The 9,658-nt window shown below is 37.1% G+C and overlaps 1 pseudogene; it reads left to right on the top strand.

Moving 5' to 3' along the window:
• The first annotated feature begins 1,661 nt into the window (after positions 1-1,661).
• Positions 1,662-2,268, top strand: LOC104863071 (annotated as a pseudogene).
• Positions 2,269-9,658: the final 7,390 nt, after the last annotated feature.

Genomic DNA, 9,658 nt, shown 5'->3' with positions numbered 1-9,658 from the left:
ACTGGATTTACCACTAAGTGTACTAAGCACAGAAAAGGGCACAAAGAAAGAGCTGGTTATGACCTAGGTCTCTGATAGGTCATAATCATAAATACATGAAACATCATCTTTTGAGGCCTTTTAATTGAAGCCATTTATGTAGAGACCTAGTAAAGAACAGCAATGCTCTTTCTATTAAAACTGATACACAAAAACCCTGTTTAATCCTCTAGATTCGGTTTAAATACCTCTAAAAATATCCCATGGAAGTTTTCCCTGTTTCTGTTTTCTCTGTATCTCCAGTCGTCTCTTATCATTTAGGATCAGGTTCAAGTTTATAAGAAGATCATCTTCCACCCATACCAGTAGTATAAGCAACGTAGATGTCAGTTTCTGAAATGACTCCACAATCATACGCAGGCCCCTTTTCTTTTTCTTTGTCCTGGTTTCCATTTTTGGTTATCTCACCACTGAAGCTGGTTGTGAGAGCTTTATCCACTCTGTTCAAGTTTCAGGCAGCAATAAATAAGGACAAAAGAGACACACTTCTAAACTCTAGCTTTCCAAGGAATCCAACTGAAAAACAGTGACTTCTGTTTCATCTTTTAGAGCATTGCATGACCTCATCAGCCACAGGTTAACTTCCGTTATAACAGAGTCATCCCTAACTGTAAGTACAACCAAGGGCAGAATGAAATGTGGGTCTGTTATGAAGAATATGGAAAACATGGGTATTGTGTAGGTAGCTGTCAGTTTCCAACACAAGCACATTCTTTGCGTGTTTCATGGGAAATTTATCATTATCTTCATTTCACGGACAGTTATTTGTGACAGTGCCTTCTTTTCCCAGACAGAATGCTAATTCCTTGATGGGAGGAGAGTAGCCTACAATGATTGAATTCTATTAGTTAAGTATGTGAAGATAAAAATCCGGATGGCATGCTAGGGGGATGTGGCAGACAAGAATGACAGTGTAGACTAGTGCCAGGTTATAAAAGTAAACAATAAATACAAATTCCATTATAGAAAGGTACACTTGATTTATTTTAATTTCTAATGAAGACACAATTTATTTAGAAATTACCTCTGAATTTAGTTTCAAATTTGTATATAACTCAGTGAGTAGTACTGCCTGTCTTTTTTCTTAGAGGAATAAGTGGCTATAATAACCAACATTTAAAATTAATATGGGAAATAAGGAAGATTAGCTGCTGCAAAGAAATGGCATGCCTTTCAAAGAGATAAAATGGAAAACAATGCATTTGATATTTTCTTCAAATTTCTCTTCTTCAACAAAGATCTACTTCAATTGCTTTGTAAAATTGTCTCTTTTTGGGGGTGTGTTTTATTTATAAAAGGGTCCTCACACTATAAAGTTTTTCAAAAACTTTTGGCCAATAATTTATTCATGCTGGGCATGGTGGCTCGTGCCTGTAATCTTAGCATTTGGGAGGATCGGTGTAAGTTTGAGACTAACCTGGATTACATGGTGAGTTCAAGCCCAGCCTGAACTGAACTACATAGCCCAACACTGTCTCCAACCTTTCACCCACAAAAAATCAGTGTGGACAATGTAACCTAATATTTTAAATTTATACAATTACAGGCTTTAAAAATTAAAGACCCTCTAGGTAAAAGTTTCAGTGTTCCCAGACTTCCTTTTTGGTGGTTCTCCTTCCAACATGGTGGAGTCAATTAACATCACAGAGAGCTGAATCTGCCACAACTAGAAATGTTCAACCATCTGGACCAGGAAGTGGGAGTACTTCCCCACATCCATGGCCAAGCTCAAGGTAGTGCAGACCAAGTAGGTGGAAGCCAATGGCTGTCTCAAGGTGTTGAACAAGAGCAACGAGGGAATAGAATTACTTCTCCCACTGAGGAGTTCTACGTATGTCCCCGGTAAGCTACTTGATGTAGCACATGCTTGTCGATGTGGGAACTGGTACTGCAGTAAGAAGACAGCTGAGGATGCCACAGACTTCTTCAAAAGGAAGTTTGACTTCATCAAGCTTCTCCCACTGAGGAGTTCTACGTCTGTCCCCGGTAAGCTCCTTGATGTAGAACATGCTTGTCGATGTGGGAACTTGCTACTGCAGTAAGAAGACAGCTGAGGATGCCACAGACTTCTTCAAAAGGAAGTTTGACTTCATCACCAAGCGGAAGGGTAAAATTCAGCCAGCCCTACGGGAGAAGCACATCATGAAACAAGCTGTCATGGAAATGATGAGCCAGAAGATTCAGCAACTCACAGCCCCGGGGGCAGCTCTGGTTACTGACAAGGCCTGAAAGTATGGTGTAGAAACGGGATAGAGGGTAGCACATGCCTATAATCCCGGTACTTGGGAGGCTGAGGCAGGAGGATCAGTGTGAGTTTGAGGCCAGCCTGGGCTCCTTATGAGATCGAGGCCAGCCTGAACTACATAGCGAGACCCTGTCTCAAAAAAATAGAGTTGGGCAGCGAGGGACATAGAGGGGCCTTGAACTTTGTGAGTATGGTATCCCGAAGGGATAATAAATGCTAATAAATGCGCCAACTGTGCAGAAAAAAGTTTCAGTGTTCCCTCAATATTTATGTGTTTCTAAATTTATGATAAAAGTTTATTATGTATATTATACTACACAAATGGAAATATTTGATGAAAGATAATATAAAATATATATCCCTCAGATTCCACTAGTCTTACCATACACTGATTATCTTAATGCTTTTTTAAAAAATTAATTTTGTTTGTACATTTTAGGTATATAAAATAATAGCATTCATTATTGGAAATTTGTACCTTTATGTGATATATCTTATCTTCCATCGAGTTTAGTGTTTCTGTTTTAATATTTATATCTTTAATCCACTTGGATTTTAATTTAGTGCATGGTGAAGGATAGGGGTCTAATTTTAATCTTTGCCAAGTTGAAATCCAGTTTTTCCAACAACATTTATTAAAGAGGCTATTTTTTCCTCCAGTGAGGATGGTTGGCTGTTTTTACCACAGTACTTCATAGTATAGTTTCAAGTTGGGGATTGTGATACCCACTTGCTTGTCTTTGTTGCCTAGATTTGCTTTGACTATTCTAGGTCTCTTCTTGCTTCAAATTAATTTTTGGATTTTTTTCTCAATGTCTGTGAAGTACGCTGTTGGAATTTCAATTGAAATTGCATTGAATCTTACTGCAGTTTTGGAAGTACAGCCACTTTCACTGTATTGGTTCTTCCTAACCTGTAACAAGGAAAGTCTGTTCTGATATCCTCTTTGATCTCTTTTTGGAGAATTCTATAGTTATCAGAGTAGAGGTCTTTGGTTTCTTTTATCAGGTTGATTACTAGGTATTTCATTTTTTTGGACATTTTTATGAACGGAGTTGTTCCTCCGATTCCTCTTCCAGTGAGTTTGTTTTTCATGTACAGGAAAGCTATTGATTTTTGTGTGTTGATTTTGTATCCAGCTACTTTGCTGAATTCCATTATTAAGTCTAGAAGACTTTTGGTGGAGTTCTTAGTGTCTTCTATATAGAGTATCAAGTCATCTGCAATTTAATTTCCTAGTTTCCTGTCTTTATTCCTTTTATTTCTTTCTCTTGTCTAAATATGTGGTTATCAGAACTACATTGAACAGGACTGTGATAGTGGACATCCTTGTCTTGTTCCTGATTTTAGTGTGAAAGATTTCAGTTTTTTACCATTTAGTATGATATTGGCTTTTGGTTTGTCCTAGATGGCTTTTATTAGGTTGAGATAGAGACTGTCTAATCCAATTTTCTGTAAGGATTTTTAAATCATGAATGCATGTTGGTTTTTGTCAAAGAATTTTTTTACATCTGTTGAGATGATCATATGGCTTTTGTTCTTTTCTCTATTAGTATAATGTATTACATTTATTGATTTATGTATGTTGAACCATCCCTGTATCTCTGGAATGAATCCCATTTACTCAGGGTGGATGATCTTCTTGATGATCTTCTGCATCTGTTGGCAAATATCTTATTAAGGATTTTTTTTTTTTTTTTGAGACAGGGTCTCACTATGTAGTTGAGACTGACCTAGACCTAGAACTCACTATGTAGCCTTCTGCCTCAGCCTCCCAAGTGCTGGTATTACAGGCATGCACCACCATGCCCGGCCCTTATTAAGGACTTTTGAGTCACGTTCATTTGTGAGGTTGGCCTATATGTATCTTTCTTGGCTGGGTCTTTCTTTGGGAATCAAGGTGTTGCTTGATTCTAGGAATGAATTTGGGAGTATTGCTTCCCTTTCAATTCATTGAAGAGGGTAAACAGTAGTGGTAATATTTCTTCTCTGAATGTACTGTAGAATTCAGCAGACACATCAAGATCAAGATCTGGGCTTTTTTTTATTGGTTAATTTTTAATTATACTTTGAATTCTGTTGATTGATATTGTGTTGTTTAGAATTTTTAGGTCTTCTTCATTCAACTTTGTTAATTCCTACATGTTCAGGAACCTCTCCATTTCTTCTTTGTTTTCCATCTTATTGGCATATATGTTCTTGAATAGGTATTGATTGTCCTCTGAACTCCTACTGGGTCCATTGTAATTTCACTCTTTTCATTCCTAATTGCTGCATTTGGGTCTTTTCTATTTTTTTATAAGGTTGGCTAAGAGTTTGTCCATTTTGTTTATTCTTTCAAAGAACCAACTCTTTTTTATAGACTTATATCTTGATGTATCAGAGAACAAGCTTTATTAATCTCCAAGATCCACCTGCCCTGGCCCTTGATCTCTTTCTATTTCTCCACCCAGTATGAGGGGACTTCTAAGAAGAAGCAGTGAGTTTCAAAATTTCTGTGCTCTTAAAATAACTGTGAATTCCAAAACCTCTGGCTTATATAGCTCTTTGCTGTTTATATTTGCCATATTAGGAATGAACACCAATAAATTTAAAATATATTTAAGTATCAATTCATTTAAAATAACATTTAAAAATTCTTATTTGTTGAAATAAATAGTATCTGTAAGAAACTAGCTGTATTTCTAAAATAAAAATATTTAATGAGTGTAGTGGCAGTGCAATTTCTTTAATGTGCATCAAATCTGTAGGACTTATTTTGTATACGTGCTTCTGTAATTTAGTCTTTTGAGATATTTTGTATATTGAAGTATAGGAAGAGACTGTCCTCACATGAATATGTCCTTTTGGAAAGGGAGGGCTTCATGGACCTACGAAAGGACCTTAAAAAGCCACAGCAGTCCTTATTTTAAGAATTTTTATCACAACATAATATTATTTAGCTACAAAGCTATAATAATGCTTAGCTACAAAGTGCTAAGATCCAATAATAGAAACCAATTAGGATTTAAAATTTATAAATGGAAACATCATTTCTCTGGGAGAATGCATGACTATTTGGAAGATTAAATTTTAACCATTTTTAAATGTTTGCACATGTTTATGTCTGTTTAAAATAAGGACCCAGAAGTCTTATCCAGTTCTGAGAAAGAAGAGAATTCTCCCTAATAATATCCATACACACTTGTTACGCTTCTACTGCAGAGTTAATTTTAGAAAATAAATCTTTCCTTAAAAAAGCCATTTCACACTTAAGATAGTGAACATGAAAGTACTTAATTTCCCCTTTCCTCCTATTCTTCCTTATTTCTATATATATATATATAATATGTACGTATATATATATATTTTTGGTATCAGGGATTGAACTCAGGTCCTCGCACTTTTGAGGCAGGCAGCAGAGCTAAATCCCCAGCTTTATACATTTTTAATAAAAGAAAAAAAATTGTGAAGAAATTCTTTCTATTTTCTTAAAAACATATGTAAATATGAGCACACACATTCACATTCCAAAATGTTGTAGGAACGATAAGTTCCTGTTTTACTTACTCATTAGTCTCTTGAGAAAGATATGCCTGCTTGGGCCTGTTTTCAGATTTAATTGTGATTCAACACAGCTTATGCAGTTGTAGGAGGTTCAGTGTGGTATAAACAGAGCCTGGCACAAGACACAGTGTGTCACAAATTCTTTGGCATATCCTCCTGGGCTCTTGTGTGCTGATGGTAATTTGCTAATTCTAAGGGTGGCCCCTCTGCTGATCTGAAGTGGTGTGTGCTTTGCTCAGATGTGTCAAATTACATTCCAAGTCTCTAGGATAAGAGAGTACAAGGTCCTTCTTACTCTTCTTTTTTAGTGCCTTTTAACTTCATTTCGTAACTCATTCCAATGACCCAACTAATCTAATAGTTTCCAATTGCTGTTATTAAAAAAACCCCACAAACTTAACAGCTTAAACAATGCAACTTTGCTTATTTAATTACATTGAGTCCACCAAAATAATCTTCCTTTCTCAATGTCAGTAGCCTTAATTGTGTCTGCAAAGTCTCATTTGCCAATTAATACAACACCTTCCCATATTCTGGGGATGAGGTTGTGGACATCACTGGCAACCATTTTTGTAGCTGTGATGTCCAAATGTAAGTTAGACTCACTGCCTTTATTTTGTTAACCTTCATTTTGAAATTGACAAAGCAAAAAGTAGGAGGCCTAAAAGGGGAAGAAACATGTGAAATAATAATATTAGCTGAAGTCTAATATTTAAAACTTTATTTTCCCACGTATATTTAAATTAAAACAAAAGAATCCTGCTATTGATCATATTTATTTTGCAATCAATTTTGGTATAAGCAAGACAAATGTCTGCACTTCACAGTCAGCTCATGAATCATTTGATACAATGGTTGCCATGGAGATTGCTCATTTTAAGTAAATAGTAGATAGCATATAGATGTGCATAATATGATGTGCTGGGAATGGGCACATGTTCTGATATCTATCTTTTATTCTTTAAAAAAGTCTGTTTTTCCTTTTTATAAATATGACTTCTTACCTCATATTTTTTGCTTTACTAAAATTTTCAGAGTTTAGAAAGGCAAATTTACTTACAAATTAAAATGACTCTAAGAAAAGAGAAATTTCATTTCTTGGCTTTGATCAAATTGATGAAATCAATATAAAGCTGAATAATATTAGACAAATTTTAGATAGGTTATTTTAAGTAAACTACATTATCTAGGAATTATATTTAACCATAAATATTTATTTGCAATTTTATATTTCTAATCAGATACATGCAAGCATTAGAAGTAGTTCAATGTAAACAATGCAATGTTAATTTCCTTGATGTATCACATAGAACTCATACATAAATTGTAAGACAATAGTCACTTTATAGGCCCATTATAACTATTAACAATTGATATGGAAATTTCCTGGACTTTACCATATACCTCCAGTAGGAGCAGATCCAGGCTATCTAGATTTTTCAAGCAGTGTTTGTTTATTAGATGAAATAAAACTTAAATTTGCTTAAATAAAATATCACATCTTTGAAAAGGGAAAGAAAGAAGCTGGATTTCAGAGATAGCTCAACTGTAGGGCTCAAATGTTGCAGGACTCTTTCTGTATCTGTTGTGCCTACTTTTTATGTCAGCTTGGATCTCTCATTCTGCAAACTGGCTTCCTCTATGATCAGATAGTTACAGATCATTCCTAAGTCTTACTTCCTCTAGCAGCCACCCATCCCAAAGGAGGAGTCCTCTTTTCTTTGGTGTCCAGGAGAAGAAATAGGATTGAATTTGCATGAACCAGGTTAACTATGGGCATATATAGGCAGAACAAGTATGAAGCAAATCTATTGAGAAAAGTATGTCTAAGAAGAAGCAATTATTTTGAACTTGTGGCTCTTGGAGATCACTCAATAGGTGACATTAGGTAAGAGGTGGAAGATAGATGCATGTACAGATGGTTCCAAGGAGCTGTAACTGTGAAAGTGTTGATGACTGAACACATGGGAAAAATGTGTTAGTTACTTTTCCTGTTGCTGAGGCAAAATATCCAACACCCAAAGTTAAAGAAGGAAAAGTTTATTCTGCTCACTATAGAGGTTTCAGTCCACATTTGACTGGCTCCAAGGCACAGTGGCATAGGAGAGGGACATTGCAAAGGAGAAAAACAGTTCATCATGGCCAGAAGGTAGCAACACAACAAGAGACCTTAGCACCATCTTTCCACCCCTTTTATTTTATCCAGGCTACTCAGGGCAGGTAGCACTCACATCCTTAATCCTAGGGATCATAAGCCTAGCACTGTACCAGGAATCACACACTCTAGATCCAGTCACCTCTGACAAAACCCTCACCTATGATCACATGAGGCTTTGGTGGATATCTAAACACAAGCCATTCCACTCCCACCCCCCAAAGACTCCTGCACATACCTTTATGCATAAGGCTTTCAGTCCATCTCCAAGAGTGGTCAAAGTCCTAACAGTTTCAGCATTTCTGAAAAGTCCAAGTCCAAAGTCTCCTCTGAGATTTAAAGGAAACTCTTAGCTTCAAGCCTCTGTACAAATAAAAGAAAACTAAACACTTTCAAAATTCAATGACACAATGTAGACATTTCCAGTCCAAAAGTTACAAATGGGGGATACAAAGGAATAGGACCAAAGCAAGTTCAAAATCCAGCAGGGCAAATTTTAAGTCCTGTAGTTCCATGTGCAGCATCCAAGGCAATCTGTGGCAAGATGTGAACCCTGAAGGGCATAGGTGGCTCTACTCCTACGGCGTTTCTGGTAGGTGTCGCTGTTATATTTCTCTTGCCTCAAGATGGCTGCTATATAAAACAGTAGCCTCCTTCCCACAATGCTCTGAGAATTAAAATGGCTGCCACCTGGAATAGCAGCCTCCATGTTAAACATGGCTTTCCTACAAGGGACAGCCTTTTTCTCATCATGACTCTCATGCCAAAGGAGTAACCTGATACTTGCTACCTCTGAGTAACCAGTGATGTCACAAGCCTGTCCTAGTGATGTCACAGGTTCCTCCAATCTTTTAATTCTACCTCACTCAACTCCACCCCAGCTCAGGTTAACCCCACCCCACTCCTATAAAAAAGTTCCCTGTTCCTCCATGCTGCTTTTCCTTTGTTAGGAGACAACCATAATAAAGGCTTGTTGTAGTCCTGGTCTGGTCCTGGTTTTTTGGCTTTTTTACCTAACAGTAGCTCCCATGGCTTTTCTCTTGGTTTTCCTCAGATGATACATATCCTTGGCTTCTCCATCTTTCTGGAGTTTCTACTGCACTTTTGGCTTCACAGTCAGCTCCACCTACTGCTCTCAGAGGCACATTGTCTGGCCTCCCAGACCTTCTTCTGAAATTTGGGTTCAACTCTTCCTGACCCCACAACTTTTACATTCTGCATGTGTCTTAAAACCAGCAGCACATGGAAGATGAGAAGGTCTGGTGCCAGCTGGAGCAGTAGCTAGGCTTCCTTTTTTCTTGGCTACAGGTATTCAGGGCCTCTGAACTAAATTCTGAGGAACAACTTTCCTAGGCTGCCACCATTCTGGAACATGGTGTTCAAAGGCTCTCTATTCAAAGTGAATTATTTCACTTTTGCATTTCTAAAGCAGCAAAAAAGGTGGGGTCCTGCTACTTCTTGTGCTGTTCTCTGGCCACCTTTTCTATTCTATTCCTTCTCAATAATCAAGATCAGGTTGGGGATTTAGCTCAGTAGTTCTGGCTCCTGCTTTGCAAGCACAAGGACCTGAGTTCGATCCCTGGTACAAAAAAAAAAAAAAAAAAAATCAAGATCTCCTCTGCTCTATCTTTGCAATCTGCAGCTTTAATGGAGCTTCCTTTCTGGTCCAATTC

The sequence above is a fragment of the Fukomys damarensis genome, unplaced genomic scaffold (genome assembly GCF_012274545.1).
Source record: "Fukomys damarensis isolate Sample0158 unplaced genomic scaffold, DMR_v1.0_HiC HiC_scaffold_37, whole genome shotgun sequence".
In the NCBI taxonomy this organism is placed as follows: domain Eukaryota; kingdom Metazoa; phylum Chordata; class Mammalia; order Rodentia; family Bathyergidae; genus Fukomys; species Fukomys damarensis.
Note: the sequence above shows the minus strand (reverse complement) of the source record. Positions and strands in the feature narration are given on the sequence as shown.